The 27,159-nt window shown below is 34.6% G+C and overlaps 1 pseudogene; it reads left to right on the top strand.

The window, feature by feature from the left end:
- Positions 1-27,159, top strand: part of LOC128159007 (laminin subunit beta-1-like) — a 35,693-nt pseudogene that overhangs the window by 2,862 nt on the left and 5,672 nt on the right.

Here is a 27,159-nt window from a genome sequence, read left to right on the forward strand (position 1 = left end):
ATTGGCAGTTATTAATCTGCTAATCTCATTAAAATTTCAGGATATTTGATAAACCAGTATATTTGTATTCGCTGTAAATATTGCTGCAAAATAGTGCGTATTTGGAATTGATGATTGCCGATCTGCCCGGCTTTTATTTTGCCACGGCCCTGGTTTGCATACCCATTTTACCAAGACTCGTACTCATACTTCTAAAACGAGGTTCTTTGTTTAAAGCAGCCATGACATTATACGAAAAAGGGTCGATCTGACTATGATAAATTTGCTTGTTATGCAACAGTTCGCGTATGAAGGGAAATTTTTGAAACATGCAAAATATATTGGTGCAGATTTTGTGAAGTAAATTGAGGCTAAATATTTCAATGCGTTGACAGTTTACACATGACGTTGGTGTTAGCTTGTTCTGATTTTCGTTTCGTTTTCATTATTTATGCTTTGTAACCTGGGAACTATCGTCTGTATTTCGTGATTTTTACGTATCAAATCAAACAGAGACTTCGGTAAATCAAACAGTTAACTGTTTACCTGCACAAATTAAGCAAAATCTGATGTATCAAAAGAGTACTGAAATACAATTCATTCTCTCGGTAATTCGGCATTATCTTTTGCGTAATGGTAGATTAATGCAATAGGTTTTGTTGAGATGTTCGGCATTTTCTCTAGTTTATTCAGTTTAAATAGAGTTTGATATCGCTAATGGAAATATGTAGGTATATACATGTATATATATGATTCATTTCGAAAAAATAAATTGTGTTCTTTATTTGTTATAGTGCATGTTTCTTGTGTTTAATTGTTTACGAATTCTATTTACTAACCATTTTTGAGTGTTAAGCTTCGAATTATAAGCAAGATACAGAGATTTGCTCACAATTCTATGTTTGTACACAGATCTTAAAAACAAAAGATTAAAAAAGTAAAACAATTGTCAATATTTATTAAGAAAATTTTCAAAGTCTGTTCTTCCAGAAACCAACTTTAACAACTTATTGTTTTGTAAAATTAACCTTCTTTCGTCATTATTACTCCTACTGTACATGTGATCTTTGACTGTGTTTGTGTACATTTGTATAAACTCATTTTGAACCTCAAATACCAGTGAACTTGTCTTGAGTGAATAAAAGAATTTAAAATCTTAGGCCATTCTTTTTTTTCCATTTTAAATGCTGAATAGGAAATACCAAGTTAAAAATCTTAAGCTGAATGTAATAAACTCATGTGAACAAAATATGACTCAAACCTAGGCGAACTGTGAGCTCTGTATCTTGCTTATAATTCTACGATTGACGCTGAAATTTTGGTTGAACGTTAGAAATTCTATATGAATTAGAGTATGTTAAATACTTGTACAAACAAAATAAAAGAATGATATTCTGTGTATACCTACTCTCTGGGGCCCCCTCTTTATACAATAAATAATGTGAAATCTACATCAATTTTGATAATTTTTCAGACACGAGTAAATAAAAACGACATATTTAAAACAGTTTCCATAGTTCTGACACATTTCTGTTGCGGGGATAAAGTAATTATCGCTATTCCTAAGAAAATGTCACAGCGGAAAATTATCCTGGTTTGTACGCAAGGTAAATAACAGTCATTTAATTACAATGGAGAGGACAAATTAAATTTATGAATGTTTTTAATTTGAGGAATTGAGCACATTGAGGTACAATTTTCTTCTTCACATCTATACATGTAGGATTTTAAAAATAAAATACGATAACTATTATATTTTTTTTAAAAATACAATAACTAGTATGTAGTTGATGAAAAAAATGTACCTATATGCTCTCATATATTTTGATCGCTTTACAAAGTGTGTGTGTGTGGGGGGGGGGGGGGGGGGGGGTTAGAACAAAAATATAGGGAATAGGAAGTTAACAACTTACCAGTATACCCCTACCAAATGTTTAGTTTTATATCTTGCGAAGGATTTTCTTATTCTGGTAAAAATAGTATTTCATGAAGGTACAATGTCAAAGATTACGTGTATGCAAAAATAAGTGTAAAATTCGAATACTTGACAATATTTATTTTTGTTATTCTACCGAGGGACCATATGGCACAATATCTTTTGAACGCCCATTGTTGCTCAGGTGAGCGATGTGGCCCCATGGGCCTCTTGTTTTCTTAAGTTGTTTCAATTTTTCATCCATATCGTGTTCCGCAATTTCAACAATTGGAATGCTGGTACATGCCAGAATAAATCTGGCCTGGTCATTACCTAATGGGGTCTTATAGAGATTCGTTTGTATACCTAGATTCATTTCTGCAGCTTTCCTGCCACAGTGCTCAGATGGAACCTCATGATACAATTTATATTGCTTCGAAATAAAATTGCACCTCTTGCACCCGAATGTCCATGACCAGCCTAGCCCCCACTTAGTTTCGGATTTTATCTCAAAATCAGCAAGTTGGCATTTACACCTGGGATGTGATACATACAGGTCGTTTATCATGTCAAGGGTCGGACCCTTGTCTACAACCCTCATTTCCTGGCTGTTTGGTCTGGTGACTCTTGAGTAAGGGTTGGGATCACTTGGGCGGGGGCGCAAAACCTTAACATTACTAAGACTTTTTTCAGCTCCTGACAAAGTGTACGACTTACCGTCAGGTGATACTTTAGTAATCAAGTTAAATTGATTAGCTGTTAACCGTGGTAACCACACTGATTCAAATACCGGTACCTCATGTTTAGAGTGGCCGTGACCCACTGTCCCCTTTCTAATATTGTTTCCACAGACAAACTTGTGCTTTTTTCTCTCACATCTCATTTTCAATGCATACACAGGTTCAAATTATCTTGTTATGATGACATCACATTTCAATATGGCTGCCTCAGCTGTCTATGACATCATGACATTGGGTTTTGGCGTAAAAATGTAGTTAGGTTAGACTGATAGGTTTACACATTGAAAGTTTAATAACTCCATGTCTAACGTACCATATTTCACATGTAGCACCTTTTTAGAAACGACATATCCTCTTCTTTCTTGCAATTCCTTATTCGTGGTGTTTGTGATGCAATTTTTCTTGATTTGAGTAAAGATGTATCAAGAAATGAGAAAAATTGTGTACTTTTTTAACTTAATATACTGATTTTTTATGTAAATTAACAGTTTACTCTCAATGTTTTGATTTATTTTCTTAAATCTAGTTCTTAGAAGCAATTTAAACTAAAAAATCATGGTGTAATTTAATATTTCTGTGTGTATAAGTCAATCAAAAGACAAGTCTGAAAACAGCTATATTGACATGTAATGAGGGAGGGGTACATGTAACTTTTATAAGGCGCTAAAACTTTTTCTATTTATCGGAATTTCATGAAACTTGGTAGTATGGATGTGAGTGATGTATAATAGATAATGATATGTTGAAAAACCAGTAGTTTGATAAATGGGTTTACATATTGGGTTTATCCCTTCAACTATTTTTAGAATAGGTAGGACAACAAAGTAGTGCCACTGATAGGCAGGAGTTTACTACTTTCACTTTCTTTTTCAGGGGTTGATGTAAACAGACGGGTTTTGCGGGAAAACGAATCTGACATCAAATCACGAAACTCGGACCGAAGATGGATAACTTATGTAGCTTCAGTTTGAGGGATCACTCGTTGCTGAGCGAAAATTAGGGAGAATTCTGCGTGACATTTTGTTAACATTACCGGCTATGGAAAATGTATTAGTGGACTATACCCATATAGCATGTTTATTGAAAAAAGAACATTTTTCCAAGTTTTGATATTCTAGGTTTTGTTGTTTTATGTTATTAACTTGTCATGGAGTGATATTAAATTTTCTGAATGTTTTCTCTGCACAGTTGTGATGCTGGTTATTATGGTGACCCAAGGAGTTATGTCAGGAAGCCCTGTCGCCCCTGTATGTGCCCTGGGGGTCCCACCAGTCTGACCCAGCATGCTGACTCCTGTTCAGAGGACCCTAGACAGGAGGTCATTATCTGCAAATGTCTGCCAGGATATCAAGGTACAGATAGGTACTTCTTAATAACACATGCGCAAAATAAGACAATACTTCATGTATTGATATACATTTGACCAGCAGTTACATGTACCATGAGACTTAAGAGAGCATGCACAGTTGCTAATAGCATGCAATGTATGTTGAGGCTTTTAATACACAAGTCTTGACAATACATTGGTGAATGGTCTTGAAAGGTACACTTAGTTTGATAATGTACTACACATGCTACATGTACATTTTTTTTGATAAACAGATGCCAGAAGTGTGGGAGGATGTCAAAGTTACAATCCGGCGGGACAAAATCCCAGATGAAAACGGTCCATGTGCCAACCATTTGCCACGAGATGATGATAAAAGCACAAGGTTTGTTACTTGCAGAAAATTAGAACAGGAATCAATATGTTTAAAAAGGTTTCATTCTGTTCGGGAAATATGAATTATTAAATACAAGTATATACAGTTACTATAAATTTTCATAGAATTTCTGATTTTTCAATTTGTTTTAAAAATATGATTTAGGATCGCGATATGTGGAAGTAACACCATCAGCCTGTCTCGAACCCAACACTAACTACACCATTCGTGTGGACTTCCGTCGTTACAAGTCGGGGTTATCTACCCCTGATGCCACGGCCTTGATTGACTTGGTAGGCTTCTTTTTCTTTTGATAGAGTGACTGTTTAAAATATTTTTGCACAATTACTTATTGTTTGTTAAAGATTTCTTGAGATTGTTGAGACACCTAATATTAAAGGTTTCCATATGTACATGTATGAAACAACTGAATGGTTTGCTGTACCTTTACTACATGTGCTAAGGTTTGATGAGTAATATATATTAAAACAAATCATTTATCAGATACCTATTTGAGAAAAAATAAATGCTCTATGTAAAGTGTTATTCAAAGCAACTGTTATAATATACCTGGTAAATTTCGACTATGTCCTTGAATTTACAAACATTTAAGGCATATAAAAATTGTTAAATTTTTACATGTAACATATGAATCAGTTTGTCTCTTCCTCTTTGTAGATTGTCCTTGTGCCAGCCACAGACATTATTCCAATCTTCCAAGTTTTTGGTTACTTGAACTTCATGAAGAATGAATTTCTTCGGTACAGATGTCGTGAGAAACAGCTGACCCCGTACCGACCCAATTACCCAGAATTCTGCAAGAAACTCACCTTTAGCATCTCAACCAGCATGCTTCACCGCGCCCTGTGTAAGTCTCTATGCTTGGTCTAGATTCAAATGTCCCAAACTTTAAAAGAAGAATTGATTTGCCATTTTTGGCAACTTTATAAACAATCTTAAAAGTAATGGATGGATTATAAACTTCAGATAATTCGCTTCCAATGATACATGTTACCCTTTGTAAATTTCATGAAAATAATTGATTTGCCATGTGTTTACTTTGTAATAATATTTTACCTGGGATTTGTATGAAATTTTTTTCCCCTTACAGCCTGTGAATGTGACCCCACTGGGTCATTGAACTCAGAGTGTGAGCCTGCTGGGGGACAGTGTCTGTGTAAACCCAACGTGGTGGGCAGAAAGTGTGACCGCTGTGCCCCAGGGACCTACAACTTTGGGCCCGCTGGGTGTTCTGGTAAATAGATGATAAACATAAATGGTAAATGTTGGTGATATGAATTAGGCATAATGTGTTTGCTAACATTTCCTATTTGCAGATTCCATTCTAAAACACTAAGAGAGCTAATTGACAGTGAATTCTGTGGGATCTCGTGATTGTAGTCAGTGTGAGGCCGGATACTGGGGATTTCCTCAGAGTCGGGCATGCGACTGTAACGGAAATGCAGAAACCTGTGATGACCTGACTGGGAGGTGTATTGCATGCCTTAATAACACTGCCGGAGACCACTGTGAGAGGTTAGAGGGAAATATTTTGAACCTCTCTTCTGTAGAGCAAAATATTTGAAAATTAAAACATTTTCCTAAGTTTTAATGTTCTAAGTTTTGTTGTGTTATGTTATTAACTTGTCATGGAGTGATATTAAATTTCCTGAATGTTTTCTCTGCACAGTTGTGATGCTGGTTATTATGGTGACCCAAGGAGTTACGTCAGGAAGCCCTGTCGCCCCTGTATGTGCCCTGGGGGTCCCACCAGTCTGACCCAGCATGCTGACTCCTGTTCAGAGGACCCTAGACAGGAGGTCATTATCTGCAACTGTCTGCCAGGATATCAAGGTACATATAAGTACCTCTTAATAACACATGTGCAAAATAAGACAATGCTATTGATATACATTTGACCGGCATTATCATGAATTTTTACAATGTAGATACAGTACTTTAGAATTGTTTACCATAAAAGTGAAGGTCAGAGATAAATGGCCAATAAAGGTCAAGGTCATTTGTTAAGTTAACAAAAAAGCCCTATTGAAACACTGAAATTTAGATCTTAATCCGTAATTATTAAGTCAGTAGAAGAAAGTAATGTATATTTGAATGACATAAACTATCATTACAAACCATTTATGTGGTGTGTGCTTGCTTTATTGTAGGACCTAACTGTGACACATGTGCAGAAAACTACTTTGGGAATCCCTTGGTAGCCAACAGTACATGTGAACCCTGCCTTTGTAACAATAACATTGACCCCAATGTGGATGGTAGCTGTGACACATCCTCTGGGGAGTGCCTCAAGTGTCTGTTTAACACTGAAGGGTTCAGCTGTGAGAAGTGTAAGCCTGGATACTATGGGGACGCAACCACCCAGAGCTGTGTCGGTAAGGGAATTTGGGGGTTAATGGCCATAATTATGGGTTTTTTAATGTTTAAACTGAAAGAATAGAAAAAATGTTTTTTCTCAGGTTGAAAGTCACTCAGTTTTAAGAGTTTTGCGAATGAAAAAAATTTAGGTTTCTTATCATTCAGACAATTACATTTGTACATGTATTAAATATTATATAGATAAGTTTATTTTGAATTCTGGTTAAATTGGTTGAAGATCTGGTTAAATTGAAGACTTTATTAATTAGGGCCCCGCAAGAATTTGCGGGTGCCCTATAATAATCACTCTGTCCGTCCGTCCTTCTGTCCGTCCGTCCGTCTGTCACTCTTCCGTCCACAAATTTCCTGTTTTTTTCTAATAACTTTTTTTATGGTTGCCCAATCAAGTTCAAATTTGGTATGGTAGTTCAGTAGGCAGAAATACATATTTTGATGCTAAGTTTGGTTCTCTATGTCTTCTGGTTTGGAGCTGGGGTGGTGGGGTAGATTCATAACTATGCATAAGAAGAATGGGCAAAGAGAGATAACTGCTGAGAATGAATGGGCAAAGAGAGATAACTGCTGAGAATGTTACCATTGTATACATGGAAGGCTGTGCAATATTTGTCCTTTGGGATTAATTAACCTTCCACAGGAAGAAAATCCTAAGCTTTATCTTTATCTGTCACATTGAGATTAATTACTGCACTGCCTGTGTCTGCAAATGAACTTTGTTTTGAAGTTAAGGTCAATTTTGAATGATGTGTAGTATTGTGTACATTCTTTGAAATATGGATGATTTATGATAGTTTTATTGAATAGAGGCAAAGCCTAGGTATCATTGCATTGGTATCAATTCTTTGTTTTTTTAACAAATTTTATTTAATCCCATGTTAACCCACTTTATCCCGTGGATATGACTCATTGGATATTTTTTTGATATTCCAGAGTTGTGACTTTACAATGGGATTTGCCTAGGCATAATGAAGTAAAAATAATGTAGAGTTTTATAAACAGTGTAAACATTGATTGCGGTGTATAAAATATGGGATAAATAGAATCTCATGATTTGTAGTATAATATGATTTTTATCCAACTTGTGTGTTTTATCCCCTCACTAAGGCTCAAGAAAAAAACACTTTAATTGTTGGATGAAAATCATATCCAACTACAAATCACGAGATCCTATATATTCCAGTTCTTGACATCTTCTGCCGGGCATTTATTTTTCATCATTGTTAATATAAAGAGGATGGAATTCAAAGTTTTTTTCACTTCTCTATATTAATTGTCATAGCGGGGCCCTTCCTGACTGGTCAGTTTTCTAGTTTTTTCAGTGTAAAGAACATTTCAAAAACAGATTTTGATCCATTATTTTTTTGAGCAGAGTGTGTATGTGACCCCTATGGTACGGACAGGTCAGCTGGGTCATGTGATAGAGAGACAGGGCAGTGCCCATGTCTCCCGAATGTGACCGGACTAAGGTGTGATGCCTGTCTTGCCGGCTACTGGAACATCACCAGTGGGGAGGGCTGCTCCGCCTGCGGGTGTGACCCTGAGGGGTCTCTTGGAATTACCTGTAATCAAGTAAGAATTGATTTTCTCCCAAACCCTCTATTAAAAAAATAAGAAATAAATTAAGACCCAATATCTACTGTAGATTCCTTATTTTACACAAATACTTCATCTCGCAATAAGGCTGTTTTCTATCAAATCGTTAGAATCGAGAACGTAGAACTTTTCTCCTCATTTCTTATGGTTCTCAACTTTAAAATAATGGTGCGATATAAGAACCTGTGAAGAGTGTTTCTCAAGATTTTTAAACTGAAATTACTTCTTGTGTATATTAGGAATCTACAGTATGTAAAAGTGCTAAAAGCAGCCAAAAAAATAGATTTTATGATTTGTATTTGAGTAAATTTTGAGACACTATATGCCATAAACCGCTTGGATTTCAGTTTGATGGCCAGTGTGACTGTCAGCAGGAGAGGGGTGGCAGGGACTGCAGTCAGTGTGAGGACCTGTACTGGGGCAAACCCAAAGTCCAGTGTACAGGTGAGAATGAAAATAAGTTATCAAAGGGGAATACCTTGATTTGGTTTTTTTTTTTTTTATCTTAGTGGCTATTGGTAGAATGTCTCTATTTTTTAAGGTTATCCCTGGAGTACTTGAAAAATCTAGCTGTATTTCTGTTTTCAATACTGTTCTTGGATTACGTTAAACAATTAGAATTTGTGTATTTAAGTGTTATTCTGAGCCAATGTAAATCGTTCATGTTTTGCATTACAATGTAATTGTTTTTTTATGTCTCCCCTTTCAAAGGGGAGACATATTGTTTTTGTCGACTTTCTTATTCTTCTTCTTCTTATTAGGGTCTTCCGTCTTCAGCGGAAGACCCTTCTATTATTGTAATGTTTCTTTTTCACTTTTCTTATTATTAGGGTTTTCCGTTTTTCAACGGAAAACCCTTCTGTTATTCTACTGTTTCTTATTATTATTTTTTTTTTTTATCCGCAAATTTTGTGTAGGCCATTTCTCGTACATTTGTTGTCTGATTGTTATGAAACTTTCAGGGTATGTAGACAATGTTAATATCTGGGGACGTTTTTTTCAAATTTTTAAAATTTACTTCCGGTTATGAGTTATTGCCCTTTAATTGAAAATTGGGGGGTCTTTTGTCCAGAGTTGATCTCGGGAACTACAAAAGATAGTTGCATGAAATTTAGCAGGATTGTTGGTAACATTTTATAGTTTTGCTGGCATGAAAATTGTGGCAAAATGTTTTTTAGTTTTTAAGCTATTTGCCGGTAAAGTTTAAGGTTTTGGGGGGTCTGAAATTTTGTTGCTTTTTGTATAATAACCTTTAAACTAAAAATAATTTGTTAATACATATAGAACAAAAGTTGTTTAGAATAATGAGAGCTTTCATTTAAAATTAAGAAAAAAGGGCTGGCCCCTGTAATTAGGGGTCAGCAGCTCATACACGTATTTTTCTAATAGCAAAAATCGTTATCATTTTATGAAAAAAAATAATTCAGTTATTGTTAATATATTAAATGATGTCATTTGGTATCAAATTTAAAAAGTTCTGTGCCCTATTTTTTTCAAATTTCATAAAACAAATATGTGTGAATCGTAACGTTACATGAACGAGTTAATTTGTCTACATAGACACACAAGCGAACAAATGCCACTTTAAGGCCCAGGCATTTACTGCATTACGTTGTGTTGCGTCTTAGATAAATAGTTGTGATTCAATTTCATTTTTTTCATCTATATCATTTATGAATTCAATGAACACACATTATTTTAACGTTCTATGCGGTCATACTAAAACACGCCTGCCGACGCCTGCCGGGGAAAACACGCCTGCCGAGAGAAAACCACACGCCTGCCGTTTACCTGATGGATTATTTTCATATTTTCTTTGATATTTTATTTAACTTAACTAAATTAAGTATCATAATAACAAAAAGTTGACTTTATATTGATTATTTAGCACAAAATTAGCAAAAATGTTCAATGTTGTTAAAGATAGATAACTCTTACGTAGAATTTATACGCCTGCCGAGGAAATCTAGACGCCTGCCGTTTCTTTGATGGATTATTTTACTTTTTTCTTTGATATTTTATTTCTTTTCACTAAATAGATGATAATAGAAATCAAAAGTTGACTTTATATTAATTAATTAACACAAAATAAGTAAAAATCGGGTAAGCTGATAGATCTTACGAAGAAATCATACGCCTGCCAAGAAAATGTATACGCCTGCCGTTTATTTGATGGATTATCTTAATTATTTCTTTGATATTTTATTTAACTTAACTAAATTAAGTATCATAATAACAAAAAGTTGACTTCATATTGATTATTTAGCACAAAATTAGCAAAAATGTTCAATGTTGTTAAAGATAGATAACTCTTACGTAGAATTCATACGCCTGCCGAGGAAATCTAGACGCCTGCCGTTTCTTTGATGGATTATTTTACTTTTTTCTTTGATATTTTATTTCTTTTAACTAAATAGATGATAATAGAAATCAAAAATTGATTTTATATTAATTAATTAACACAAAATAAGTAAAAATCGGGTAAGCTGATAGCTCTTACGAAGAAATCATACGCCTGCCAAGAAAATGTATACGCCTGCCGTTTATTTGATGGATTATTTTAACTATTTCTTTGATATTTTAGTTTACTTAGCTTAATAAACGATAATAGAAGTAAAAACTTGTCTTTAAATTCGTTAATTAACACAAAATTAGTGAAAATCGGGAAAGTAGATAACTCTTACGCAGAATGCATACGCCTGCCGAGAAACTCTATACGCCTGTCGTTTATCTGATAGATAATTTTTATTTCTTGGATATTTTATGTTTCCTAACTAAATACATGATCAAAGAAATAAAAGGTTATTTTGTATTCGCTGTTTAATGAAAAATATTATTAAAAATGGTCAAAGTCTGTAAAGAAGACCAAGAGTTCTTACCCTGCTTACGCCTGCCGAGACACTGAGTTGTACGCCTGCTGATTTAATCATTTATTTATATACATATACATGGCTTTTGTATGTCTCTGCTCGAATTTTAAGATTAAAGATGGTCTCTAGTTTTTCGAAGAACCCTTAAAATATGCATGTATTTTACGTATAATCAAAATATTTTATGTTATATATTCATACGATCTAAAAGTGGTGTCTGAAATGAGAAGGAAAGTATACTGATGTGAATATATATAATTAATGCACTAGCTGTTATACTAAGTTCAGAAATACCTATGGAGTCAAACTGTAAATACTGTGTTGGGTGAACATGTAAATACAAAATTCAAGACATGCAGCGTAATGGAAATTAATATTTACACCAACTCAGATGCAATTCGACAATTTCATTTCTTTAGAGAAGTGGACTGGCATAACCTTTATCCATGTATGAAGGCTATATACACTGTAATGTATTTCTTAAACAAACAGGCTAGCGTACTTAAATTGTGTAAGCATTCCAGATTTTATATTTATGCTCCTAAATTATTAATTCTAGTAAATGCATATGGGGAAATGTTAGACTTTTTAAGCAAAGTGCATTTACATTTTCGTACACAATTAGTTCTGTACAATGTTTGTAACTGTTTACATCTTGAAAACTTTTTCATCTCAAGACTTTCACTGCCTAGTTCACCAAACTATATCTAAATCTCTAGATTCTGAAACTGTATCGCTGCGTTTTTAAAATCAAATATTACACAGGACATTCATAAGCCTGTAGCAAAATTTTATATTGCATGATATCAGTGTAGCGGATAATTATTCCATTCAAGGGAAAGAGGGGTAGGGGGTATCAGTTTGAATATTTAAAAAAAAAACCGGCTTTTTCTGTTCGTAGAAGAAAAAAAGCAGACTTATAGAGCATGCAATCACCAAATCAAAGCGAACTTTGTAGGTTGATTCAATATTCAAAACAAGCAATATACCGGTATAATTATTGCAGCTACATGTTCAGTACATGCTTTATTTTGAGGTTATCATTCAGTATTAAGTTCGTTTAATTTTTCCAAGCTGATGAAAATGTGACCGGCTTAAAATTTTACGATTTATGGTCTCAGTTTTTATTGGAGAAAAAAAGAACCCTGGTTTAATGATTAACGTTGTAAAGTGATTCAAATCATGTCAATATTCTTGGTTATAAGCCTGGACTGTCTCGTAAATAATAATGAATGATATTTTCCCCTACAAAATAAGTTTTGTTTTTCTGTACATATTTTATAAGCTTCTCGAAGATATATACATGTAGTAACACCGATGTTTCAATGTTTACGGTTATAAATGGACTATACACGTTTTATGAAGAGACGTAAGTCTGGCCAATTAAAAACTGATGGCTTATTAATCAGAAATAGTTTTTTTATTAAGTGCTTGTACATGATATATACATATATAAGGATAAAATGGTATTATTTTTTAAGTTCATATAGATACATTAAAAATACAAATATAAGATACAGAAACCATGATATGGCGACCTAGCTTGCTCTATCAATTGGAATAATTAAAGTGGACTGCAAGGTTTTAATAATACTTTTGGGTTAATAATAAGTTGTAAGTTCAAAGGCTATATATAGTATCTTCAGACATACTTAGGTAGATCGACTCCTTCATAACTATTTTTCTCAGTCACCTAAAAACAAATGAGAGAGAGAGAGAGAGAGAGAGAGAGAGAGAGAGAGAAGGGGGGCTTGTGTACAAGGTGTGTGCTTCACGGTCGTCTTCCAATATACAGGTAGGTAAGGTCTATTGTTTCTTAAGAGACAAAAAACCGTTCAATTCACACAGAATACACAAGAAACTAACACGTGTATGTATACACGTGTATCGGTAGAGCAACGATCACTAGATATCTTTGGACATGTAGCCCCAACCCCGATTCGCCCAAAATATTATAGCAAAGAACATAATGAGTAAATTATTTTGTTATTAGCACATGATTTGTAATAAAATGAGATAAAAATACATTAATCTTTATGTGCATGTTCTGATTGTGGACCCTTTTTTTATTTACAAAACTGTGAGTGTAACCGTTTGAGGGATAGTGAATGGTATTGTAAGCCGTATGGTATGATTATATACATTGAAGAATCAATAATTACGAATGCATGCATTATTCTTTTTTTTATCAAAACCTCCACGACGTACGATTAACTATAGTCAGTATGGTTGATTAATATAAAAATTGTCGGGAAGATATTTTACGTTCATTAAGTTCAAAGACAACCGATCTGCATAAAATATTGCGTTCATTTTTTGACTCAGAAAATATTTACTCATGAAATAAATTAAAACTGAAAAAACCACCACGTTCAGATGTCGAACATTTGGATTGTGAAAGTCTTACGCTTACCGACTCGCTGCAGTTTTCACCATATTTTTATTGAAATTCTTTTTATTGAAAAATACATGTACTAGAACAGTTGAACGCAGGTGCAACTACATTTATTAGTATTTTTTTCTCTTGATATTTGAATTGTTTCCGTTAATGAAGAGAGAAAGAAAGAGAGGGCAGTGGATGGAAAAGACAGAGAGGAGAGAGAGAGAGAAAGTGAAAGAAGGAGACACAGATAGAGGGAGAGAGATAGAGATGCAAGAAAACAGCTTAATTTCTTGCTTTAACTCGCAAACAACTATATACACGTATGTACACACCACGTTCCTAAAGCCCTCTCCTTTTTCATAAGGGTTTCCATATATATAGCAGTGGCGTCGGAAGCAAATTGAAAAGTTGGGGGGGGGGGGGGGCTTAACTAATCCTATGAAATGTTGACAATGAAGGGAAAACCCCCAAAAAATCAAATTCCCTAAATCATGAAAATCCTAAACCGTGGGGGGGGGGGGGGGGGGGGGCTATAGTTCCCCCCCCCCCCCCCCCCAAATTCTTACCTACCAAATTTTTTTCCCCACAAAACTTGAAATTCCTAATCCGTGCGGGGGGGGGGGGGGGGGGGGGGGGGGGGCTATTATACCTGTGACTTTTCAACATTTCCCTCTTTTCATTGTAAATTTCGCAAAAATTATCTTTCTTGCGAGAAAAAAAGGGGTGGGGGGGCTGAACCCTCTATGATGCGCCCATTGGTTAGGTCTAACTTTGCAACAAAGTGTGGGGGGGGGGGGGGGCTCAGCCCCCTAGCCCCCCCCCCCCCCCCGGGTTCCGACGCCTTTATGTATAGGAAACCCTTGGTATCATGATTTCTGTTGGTTTACATTTTTAAAACACGATTTTTTTATCCAGTATTTAGAAAAACTTTAAAACAGGATTGGTCTATAGACCATAAGATCGTGGAACAGTATTATAGATCGACCCTTGTGATCAGTAAGCTGTCGTAGATTAGGATATTTCAATATCAATGTTCTTGCTAACAATAACAACGTTAGTATAACTCTTTAACGTCCATCAGTCACCATTCATTAATTTTTGGGGGGTAGATCTATAAGAATTTTTCTATGCATGCTTTGTTAATGATTTTCACTCATTCTTTTCATGAGTTAATCTATACGGGGGAGGTGGGTAGAGTTACTCCCCCCCCCCCCCCCCCCCCCCCCCCGGTAAAACTCAAATTTCTTACGGAAGTGGGGGTGATGGAGTCCCCACCTCCCTTGGAAAAATATTTTTATTTTACAAACTAGTAAAATCACCAAAAATTTGCCTCGACACCCCCCCCCCCCCCCCCCCCCCCGGACAAACCTAAATACTACCCCCCTGAAAAAAATATACTGGATGCACACGTTTCGTGTCACGTTTTAATATAATTGAAATCTAGTTGTTATGTCTTTATTCGTTTACTTGGTAAAGTTAAATGAAATATTGTTTGAAATTACAAATTTTCGTTAGGCGAAAAGTTATGATATTGATTAATAGTATCCCTCTTTACAACACAGAAATTTTTATTTATAATTCTTATTCTATGATCATGTACACAGTTGACTGAAGGAAAACATTAATGAAAAAAAATCATATCATGCAATAATATAGGTATTCGACAAGCGTAAAAGCGTACATATGTATATTCCTTGGGCGTTTCGTATTTATAGACGTGTTGATAAATCTTACCCTGTATTTCTATCATAAAAAGCTTCAGTGACAGGCGTAATAATCAAAATATTAAATTCTGATAGAAAACAAAACTTTGTCAAACTTAAAAGGGATGACATACATATTATATCATACTCGTATCACCCGACTTCATATAATATGATGAATCAATAGCAGCAATAAGTATAAAGTTCTGAACAAATGTTAAGTCTATATATAGCAATCTTAAGTAATTCATAAATTAGTTTATACAAATAAAAATGACATAAATAAAACGGCAACCGTGCATATTAAATCGACAGTCGTAAGATTTCTACATAAGAGTTTTCCCTTTATTTTTAAGCCCTTCGCAATGTTTTCCCTTTTTATCTATGCTTGCTTTTTAGTACAGTGAAATAAAATACTAACGTAAGAAAACTATTAAATCATCTTCAGGTAAACGGCAGGCGTATGGATTCCGAGTATATTTAACCATGGTTTTTTCTCATGTTGTGTTAATTAAAAATGTGGTAAATTTTTAATTAATCTGATCATTTATCAAGTTAGAAAACATAAAATATAAATAAAAAAATTTAATATCATCCACCAGGTAAGCGGCAGGCGTGTACTCTTCTCGGCGGGCGTATGCATTCTGCGTAAGAGTTATCTACTTTCCCGATTTTCACTAATTTTGTGTTAATTAACGAATTTAAAGTCAAGTTTTTATTTCTATTATCGTTTATTAAGCTAAGTAAACTAAAATATCAAGAAAATAATTAAAATAATCCATCAAATAAACGGCAGGCGTATACATTTTCTTTGCAGGCGTATGATTTCTTCGTAAGAGCTATCAGCTTACCCGATTTTTACTTATTTTGTGTTAATTAATCAATATAAAATCAACTTTTGATTTCTATTATCATCTATTTAGTGAAAAGAAATAAAATATCAAAGAAAAAAGTAAAATAATCCATCAAAGAAACGGCAGGCGTCTAGATTTCCTCGGCAGGCGTATGATTCTACGTAAAAGTTATCTATCTTTAACAACATTGAACATTTTTGCTAATTTTGTGCTAAATAATCAATATAAAGTCAACTTTTTGTTATTATGATACTTAATTTAGTTAAGTTAAATAAAATATCAAAGAAAATATGAAAATAATCCATCAGGTAAACGGCAGGCGTGTGGTTTTCTCTCGGCAGGCGTGTTTTCCCCGGCAGGCGTCGGCAGGCGTGTTTTAGTATGACCCCGTTCTATGTGCAACTATTTGTCGGGGCGCCCCTGTTTGTAACCCCCGCGCGCACGCTGAATGTAAACAGTAACGAACGGCATTGTAGAAAAGAGAGAGCCGTAATGCAGAAGAGAAGTTGTGTATTCTTTCGATGTACAAATGCATTTTCAATTTACTGTGAAACATATGAACATGCACAGGGAACAATACTACATATTTGTTTAAGGAGGATATTTTTCTCGTGTGAATCGTTTACGAGGAAATTCTGACAGCCACACTTCTGTTGACGATCAGCCGTTGATAAGCTACGAGTAATAAAGGAGAAAAGATGGACATTAAAGTGTGTGATTTATGTGGATGTTACTGAAGAAGGTGAGGCTTTTACTCCTTTTAAAGTTTAAAAAAGTTAAAGTTAAAATTTAGTATATAGTATAGATGTACATGTAAGTACGTGCACACTGTTTGTTTTTGTTATGGTGTGGGTGTTTGTTTACTAACGTGTAATTTTTACATGTTTCATGGATGTTTAGACTCGCTCGAGGTTCATGGGGGACTGGAAAGGGTAACTGAATTTATCTATTTAAAAAAATAACAGATTGTGAATTTTCAACTCAAAATTCAAAGCAGGGTCTAATTAGAAACATATCATATATTCTTGTGCAGAAGACTCCAAATGTAGTCATGAATATCCTGTAGACATAACTTCAAGTAAATAAAATTGTATACTTCAGACTTCAGAGTTAAAACATGACTTTAATATCTTTATGATGCCAATCATTGTATCATTAGAAAGGTTTAGCAGACCAACGGGTACCCGGTACATGTACTTGTACATGTAGGTTACAAGTTAGAACTATGCGTACTATTCTACCAGTTCACATAATTTTTCTTGTTTAGCAGTTATGATGTGTACTTAAATTGTCCTTGTTAATGTTTTAAATGTAATTTTTTATTCTCTTTTTTTAATCTGACTACTGGCAGTACTGGCCTGCGAGCAGTTCTCGCCGAGGACCATTTCTCGCTGGTGCACTGTTACATCATATTTTCGTATATAATTTTATGTGTTGATAAAATGACGTAACAATGCAGTGAATGCACTGGTGAGAAATGGTACTCGGCGAGAACTGATCGCACGCCAATATTGATTAATTACAGACAAAAACTGAAGGTTGCACGTGTTATTTTTTATTGAACAACATTGTTTAAAATAATTCTTTATATATGTGATGATCAGACCGGTTTGAATACCAGTGCAAGATAGCTCAGTTGGTAGAGCACCTGACTAGAGATTCAGGAGGCCCAGGTTTAAATCCCGGTTTGGTCCATCATTATTTCTCCCATCCTGTTACAATATTGGTGTTGTGACCAACCCCTGGAACTAACAGGTTAACTCCTGCCAGGGTTGATCTTCGAGGGTGAAGATCATTTAAGGGGGAAGGAATGTGACGGTCAGACTGGTTTGAATACCGGTGCCAGATACATGTAGCTCAGTTGGTAGAGCACTTGACTAGAGATTCAGAGGGCCAGGTTCGAATCCCAGTTTGTTCCGTCGTTATTTCTCCCATCTTTTACATATACATGTATATACCATTTTTGAATAAGTTTTCTCGTTATGTCACAAATGAGATAATTTTATTACTATGCCCTGAAAATTGCTGAATCACACCGGAAACAGTTATATTGCCCTCCCGGAAACAGTTATATTTCACAGGAAATAGTTATATTGCCCTCCCGAAACTGTAATATCACCATCGCGTGCAAGAATTCTGCATATTAATTACGTCGGGTTCAAAATTCAACGAGCCAGTTGCTAAGCAAACGTAAACAGATCCGCGAATTTTAAACATGTCAGGCCAACGTCTGCGGTTTGTTCATCTAAATTCAGATGAACTCGATAGTTTTATTGATGAAAAAAATTCGGCAAATACGACAAAAGTGATAAACTCAAGCGTAGGTGTTTTAAAAACATTTACCTCTGCCTTGTGAATTACATGTAAATAAATTTGTTGATAACCCGAGTTTGATTTGTTTAAAAATGTTATATAACATATATTACATGTCTTCTCGGGCGACAATACCAGAATATTTGTCCCTCTGTGACAGGAAAGCCCTGGAGTGTTATGTCGCCCTCTGCCTTCGGCATCGGGCGACATAACACTCCAGGGCTTTCCTGTCACCTCGGGGCAAATATTCTGGTATGTCGCCCTCGAAGCCATGTAATATATGTATAATATCAGATATATGACAGATGATTAAGGGTCATCACATGTTTTGCAAGATGCAATAAGTGTTAAAAACTTTTACTTTACAACACAATACATATAAGTAAATATTTATGTTTCTTGTTATTATTTGGTGTGGTTTTCTTGACAGTGTCGCATAAACAATTTACCCGCTCCTAAAACACAAACTTTCTTTTTGTGGATTCAGCTTACCGCTGATTGGCTGCTGTTGCAGCAGACAAATAAGATATGCACGCACAAAACACAATGAACTTATCAGAGAATGAGTTGAGTTTATTTCAACTGTTGGAATTTGGGTTTTTTTTTTTTTAAATGTATACTTGTGACAAAACATATATGTGGTACATACAGCTGTAGCTTTATGAAGAACATTTTGGTTAGACCATATATACCTATCATGCAAGTAAATGATATTTACAAAAAACTTGCAATTTATGGCGCACGAAATATACACTAGTTTTATAAAGATTGACATACATGTAATGTACCACATTCTGTGAAAAATAATCTATTAAAAATTCTTCATTAAGTTTACTCATACATGTTTTATGCTTATTACACATAGTATTGTTTTTAAAACATGTGATTTATAAGAAAATAAGCAAAAACCCTCGCTAATTTATTTGCAAAAAAAAAAAAAACACAGTAGAATTGATAAAAATGGTATACCAGAAGCTAATACCAGTACATGTACTTTGACGCTGTTCGGTGGGTAATATTCGTTTGTAATTTACGAATTGAAATATTGACTGTTGCACTACAAGTATGGTAATAAACTCTCTCTCTCTCTCAAACTCTCTCTCTCTCAATTTGATAAGTGTTTATACCTATGAAAATTTTTTAATATTATATTATGACTTGATATGCAAATTTTTGATCTTGTACTGCCTAAATGTTATGTCATGTATTGGGATATATATGTCATACCTACTACACTGCATGGTCAGTGTATTTTTTCCAGATATACTATGCATATGTTAATGTAAACACAGCTATTACTAGTACATGTATGTAAACATGGCTAATTATTATTTTTTTTATTTCAGCTCAAAACAGACTCTTGTTACCACATGGCTTTTACCGTTACCTGTTGATTCTTGTGGGTCAGCTCCTGAGATTAACCTGTCACCTCTATCCACATGCATATTCCTTGTGTTCTACAGACTATTTACCGGTAATTCAAATTAAATCCGATAATGCATGAACAATAATGGAACTTGAAGAAAGCGTCATGCCATGTTGTGGTTTGTGTTTGATAAGAAATTATGAAAACAAAATTAAGGCTGTTTATAAAGAAATTCATAATTGCTGTGAAAATTTGTTTTTCAATAAAAGTATGCAATTATGTTTCCTTTATTTTTTATTTCATAAAGATATTTAGATGTGTTTACATAATTGAAAAATCCCCCCCCCCCCCCCCCCCCCTCTATTTAATTGTCTGCATTAAGATTACATGTAGGATATGTAAATGTACATTTGACTTTGAAATAACATCTGCTATGATAATTACTTTTGAAATGAACAAGAAACAACCTATTTCTACCTTTCTAAGGTATATATGCATAAAAAAAAGTAGAAAAACATGTCAAACTTGAAAATTTTTCATGGAAATCAACTCGATCTGTCTCCAGCTACCTGGGTGTGTTTGAATTTAATTTTAATTTAAGGCAGATGTCTAACTTGTAGGTTGTAACTTACTGTTTTAGCATGGTTAGAAGGAGACTAGAAATCAGAATAGATTAGATATTCACTAAATATGATTGTTAGCTTACTTTTTTCATGAAAACAAGAAATCACAAGCAGGACAGCTGTCTATTTGTTAATTAAAATGGTACAAATCATACAATAAACAAATAAAGATCAAATTTTAGAATCATTGATGATTGTTTTCAAATATGTGTGAGAAATGACTCAAGGAAATTGCCACACGTTTCATAAAATTAGGTAAAACATTTCAAACCATGACTTTTTATGAAAATCAAAAGATTGGGGGGTGGGGGGTATACATGTAAGGGTATTTCTAAGTGATGTGAAGCTTTTATCATGATTATATCATGTAGGCGTATGTTGTATTGAATAAGGTTTCTTTTTAAAGGTGGTTGAACAAAAGTTGACCTCTAAAAGGTCAGGTAAAGATGTTTTACTATGGAGAACCCTGTAAATCTGTGTTTACTAAAGGAAATTGGAAATGGTGGGTTCACTTAAATGGCCATATTTTTATTAAACCTCAATGGAATTGGCAATATGTGGTATTCTTTTTCTCAGAATTGCATTAGCTTTCTTAGTCTTTTCATAAAAATGTTAGTGTACTAAGTTAAAGGTACAAGGAACAGTTTCGGATAAAGTACCGTCAATATTTTTGTAAAATTGAGAGTGACTGTACTTGAAGGTTTATCATTGTTGCGTAGATTCATGAAATGAATTTTAATGATTATCAATAGTTAGAGGGATGTCTCTTGTTGGAATTGGTAAGCAATATTAAGGCCCCTAATTTTAAGTACATGAGAAGCAGAAATAAATTGTGAAACTTGCGGCTATGACAGATATGTTGACTTTACAGTGAAATTGAAGGTTACAAACGGGAGGTTATATAACATGAAATGTAGGTGGATGGGATATTATATGCCTATTTAGTATTTACTGGGTATGAGGACAATAGCAAGTTTATTGTCCCCAAAGACAGCAACTATTTAATGAGGCAAAGCCAAGGGAAATAGTTGCTGTGGAGTGGGACAATAAACTTGCTATTGTCCGAATAGTCAGTTAATTGGTATTTCATTATACAGAAGAAAACTTTATTTGTCAGCGATGCACAATTTCTTGATGATAAACAAATTAGAGTTAAATCAAACTTTGTATTTAATGCGGCGATCTTATTAGGTCAGAGGTGTTCCGAGTTTAAGGTGATATGGGACACTTCCATGTTGTGACGTATTGTTTATCGAAATAAACAATAAAATAAAGTGTAATTATATAAGTACATGTAGTTTCTTTTCAAAAATGGTCACCTAACTCCTTAGCACAGTGGGTTAGAGGGTTACTAGGAACCTGTAAGTCATGAGTTCGAATCCCGCTGGGGTTTTTACAATTTTTACCTTTTCAAATATTTTTAAAAGCTATTTTTTGGTTAAATATTGTAAAATTTGAAAATTCTAAACCAATGAAAATTTTTCAATTATATAGTACTTTAATCCACATTAATATCGACAGATCTATGTCCCATACTACCTTAAAAAGGAGGGAAATCAAATTTTGCTGATGAATGGTTTTGATGACTATTCACCATGGGCAGATAGCATGGATACTATTTTAAATTAGATAAAATGGCATGTTTATGCGGGCGCCTTCTAGTGATCAATTTTTCCGTCTGTCCATCCGAGATGGCTTGACAGGAGCATAGCTTCTCTCCCCTTGGCCCAATCTGGCTCATACCTCATCCACAGGGTTCCTTTGGTTGAAGGATGTGCAGTGACCTTGAACCATGTTTTTAGGTACAAGGTTAAGGTCATAGCAGAATTATATATATAAAATCCTTGTCTGGGGCATATCTTTTTTCCCTTTGGTCCAATCTGGCTAATACTCACAGAGTGTCTCAATGGTTAAACGATGTGCAGTGACCTTGCATGAAATTTCTAGGTAACGGGTGAAGATCATATCGGATCATGCAAAAATCCTTTTTTGAGAGCATATATAATTTTTACTAACCCCTATTTGGCTCAGACTTCACATAAGCAGAGCGTTTGAGTAAAGGGTGAAAGGGTGTGTAGTGACCTTGAACCTATTTTCAGTGAAAAGAAACTGTGAAGGTCATAGCAGAATTATATTTTTAAAAATCCTTGTCCGGAGTATATCTTCTCTCCCTTTGCTCCATTCAGCCTCATACTTCACCCACATGATGCCTTTGATCAAAATATATGCAATGACCTCGAATGATATTTGTAGATGAAGAGTCAAGGTCATATCAGATCACACAAAAATCCATATTTTAAGAGCATAGATATACTCTCCTTTTAGCCCCTATTTGGCTAATATTTTACCTTTACAGAGTTTATTGGTAAATGGCGTGCAGTGACCTTGAACCAAGTCTGTCAATGTGAAGCCAAGGTCATAGCAGATCTTTTTAAAATTAGTTTTAGACAGATTATTTTCCAAATATGCTTAATCTTGGTCAGATTGAACAAAAATGCATGTATGTTAGGGGGAATGAAATTGAATTAAAAGTTCTATGCCCGCTGGAAAAATTTCAAGTTATAGGTCAAGGTCAAAGCAGAATTCTCTGAAATAACATAAGCGGGGCCCTTTGAAATGTTCACCATTTCAATGTTGTCTGGTTCATAGTAATTTTACATAAAAAATATTCACAGAGGTACAGTAAAGTAAACTTTACATCGATAAGTATCTGACAATTAATGACGCAACGAGCACACAGTACGAAAGGTCAACCCTTTGAAAAGCAGTGAAGAGAAAAAGTTGCTCAGAATTATGTTTTAAACAAAATTGATTTTTTACGTAAATTTTAATTTTGCATTCTGGGTTAAGAAACAAGATGTTAGTTCAAGGTAAAGTAAACTTGTTCCTAAAATGAAGTCAAATTTGTTAAGTCGTACTTAAACACATTGGTTTTTTTTGTTAAGTCGTTCTTGAAATGGTTAAGGGTTTTTGGTTAAGTCGTGCTTAAAACCATTCGGATTATGTTAAGTTGTGCCAAAAATCATTCGTTTTTTTTTTTTATCTTTTTGTACTTAGGTTTCTTTGTTACTAGATTAAGAACTCTGCTTCTTAGACGTACTTCTAGCGTTGCTTTCGACATTAGCGGAAAACCCACTCGTTGCTTTGCAACGAGCTTTGCTCTAGTTATTATTATTATTCTTTTTTTGTCTTACAAATTTTGTGCAGGCGATTTCTCGGAGATGACTCGTTCGATTTCCTTCAAATTTTCAGGGCTGATGCCTAGTCATATGAATTTTATACCGCAGGAACAATTTTTAAAAATTCACTTCCGGTCGGAAGTTAACGTCGTTTTACGATTTTTAAAAGTCAATTTTGTTGGCGATGTTTCTCAAAAACGAGTAAAGATAGAGAACTGAAATTTTCAGAGATGATAGATCTAGCAATATCCTCGTGCACCTCGGTCAAGAGAATGTTGGCCGTCACTTCCGGTCGTCACCGGAAGCAAATTTAAAAAATCAAAATTTTCAACTTTTTGTTTAGATATATTTTTTCAAATTAGATGATAGTGACCCTTTTACTGATTCAGAATATGTAATTTGTTTTAAAATCGATCAAGGCATTCTCGAGAAATTAAGCGTCAAAGTTCTGAAGCGGAGTCCGAGTAGCTCAGTCGTTATAGTCGTGGACATGGCCCAGGCGACCCGGGTTCAAGCCTCGAGTGCTGCAAAATTTTTTTCTCTTTTTTTCGCTTAGATCTATGATTTTATCTTTGAATTGATAAGTTTAATCTTATCTATTCAAAAATTGGACGGAAGACCCACTCGTTGCTCGCAACGAGATCGAATCTAGTTCTTCTTATTCTTCTTCATCCAAATTTGTCCAAGCCGTAACTTAAATACCCTTTGACATTAAGACTTCAAACTTAGAACATAGGTAGATGGTATTAAGAAGGAGTGCACGCCACCAAAATTTTTGACCTTGACCTAATTTTTTATTCAAGGTCAAGCGTTTTATAAAAAATAGAGTTTGGACTATAACACAAGATTCCTTAAACATACAAACTTTTAACTTGTATCATAGATAGATGGTATATAGTCCAGTTGAACCTTACCAAAATTTTTGACCTTGACCTTAAAATTTTATTTCAAGGTCAAATCAGAAAAAACTTCATTGTTCACCTCCTAAATATTCTTTGACAGAAGGACTTCAAACTTTACACAAAGAACAATTATAAGAAACTGAGGTTGACTATTGATAAATATTTGACCTTGACCTTGTTTTACTCAAGGTCAACTTGAGAAAAAATAATTAAATTTTGTCTGGGTGGTACCTTAGATACCTTTTGACATTAAGACTTCAAACTTGGAACATAGATAGATGGTATTAAGAAAAAGTGCAGGCTATCAAAATTTTTGACCTTGACCTATTATCTTTTTCAAGGTCAAGCATTTTTTAAAAATTATAGTCCGGACCATAACACAAGACTCCTTAATCATACAATCTTTTAACTTGTATCATACATAGATGGTATATAGTCCAGTTCAACCTTACCAAAATTTTTGACCTTGACCTAAAAATTATATTTCAAGGTCAAATTAGAAAAAACTTCATTGTTCACCTCCTAAATATTCTTTGACAGAAGGACTTCAAACTTTACACAAAGAACAATTAGAATACACTGGGGTGTACAATTGATAAATATTTGACCTTGACCTTGTTTTACTCAAGGTCAACTTGAGAAAAAATAATTAAATTTTGTCTGGGTGATAACTTAGATACCTTTTGACATTAAGACTTCAAACTTGGAACATAGGTAGATGGTATTGAGAAGGAGTGCACGCCTCCATAATTTTTGACCTTGACCAATCTTGTGTCTCAAGTTAATTCATTTTCTAAACTGTATCATATATGGATGATATCTAACATATAGCTGACTTCATTCTTTTTCACTTATTAAATTTGCCCCATATTACAATCCTTTGGGAGAAGGGGAGACATGTGTTTTTTTGTATAAAAAAACAATACCCACTAGTTTTATCTGTTTCCTCTGTTTCCTCTTCCTTCAGCCTGTGACTGTAATGGCCAGGGGTCAGCTGACATGCAGTGTGACCGCCGAACTGGACAGTGTGTGTGTCTGACTGGAATCAGTGGTTACAAGTGTGACCGCTGTGACAGAGGCACCACCGGAGAACTACCCAACTGTAAACCCTGTGGGGAGTGCTTTGATAACTGGGACAGAGTTATTAGGGATCTCAGAGGTATAGTCCCACCCCAAATCTTAAACATTCAATTCATCCTTTATATGATATCAATTTATAAATTGATGAAAGACTGATCGTTTGAAAAAAGGTCGGCTAATTTCTTTTTTACAAAATTTTAAAATGTCATGTCTTTTTCCAAACAAAGATCAAACCCAGTATTTGGTCAATGAGGCTCTGAAGATCAAGGCGACAGGAGTAGAGAAGGCATTTGAGAAGGAGTTTGCTGAAATGGAGAACAACATCCAGGAAATCCGAGACATCATTCGCAATGCAAATGTGTCCTCTAATGACATCAGAGACATTGAGATGAATCTCAAACAACTCAGGTCAGTATTACTCACTGGTAATACGTAAAGCATAAAAATCTAAATTATATGTGTACTATTAGTGTTTGTCATAGGTATTTACAACAGGAATTTTGAAATTGATTCAGATCTTCAGATGTAAGATGTTTGATTTTTTATTTGGTTGACAGGGAATCTCTGAATATCAGCTACACAGATTTAGAGAGGACGAAGGAGGAAATAGATGTAAGATCCAATAGTATCAGACAGGGCAACAATGACATCAGAGCCCTACAGATGGGTGTTGACAAACTCAAACAGAAAATAGAGAACCTGAAGAGAAATGCCACCAATGTCCAGGCTCAGGATGTGGAGGGTAAGGTCTTGACCAGGGGAGAGGAGGGGTAGATTTACTTTTTAAATCTTAAGTTGAATAAAATCTTTACTGAATTTGCAACTGTATTGAAAAGTTGAATTAAACATCTCCCCTTTTCATTGAGAGATACTATTATGGCTATTATACATATATTACATGTCTTCTCGGTCGACATACCAGAATATTTGCCTCGAGGTGACAGGAAAGCCCTGGAGTGTTATGTCGCCTGATGCCGAAGGCAGAGGGCAACATAACACTCCAGGGCTTTCCTGTCACCGAGGGACAAATATTCTGCTATTGTCGCCCGAGAAGACATGTAATATATGTTATATAACATTTTTGAAAATAAAAATCTGTTTAAGAATATATTTACCTCATTAACATGTGTATTTTTAAGTATTAATGCATCTTCATATGTTACAAATCAATTTTCTTGTAAAATGTCGATCGATGCTTTCAAACAGAACATAACTATTCAAATTAAACAAAGTAAGTTTCTCTGAATAGGAGACACTGTCATGACATTTTTATTTTTGAGGAACTGTTAACGTTTGCGTAGCTAAATTTCGAACCCGACGGAATTAATATGCAGAATGATTGCATGCGAGGATGATATAACAGTTTCGGGAGGGCAATATAACCATTTCCTGTGAAATATAACTTTTTATGGGAGGGCAATATAACTATTTCCGGTGTTATTCAGCAATTTTCAGGGCATAGTAATAAAATTATCTCATTTGTGACATAACGAAAAAACTTATTCAAAAATGTTATGTTATAAAAATATTGCCTGTTTGGGAGGGTAACAGTTGAAATT

The sequence above is a fragment of the Crassostrea angulata genome, chromosome 8, assembly GCF_025612915.1.
Source record: "Crassostrea angulata isolate pt1a10 chromosome 8, ASM2561291v2, whole genome shotgun sequence".
Lineage (NCBI taxonomy): Eukaryota > Metazoa > Mollusca > Bivalvia > Ostreida > Ostreidae > Magallana > Magallana angulata.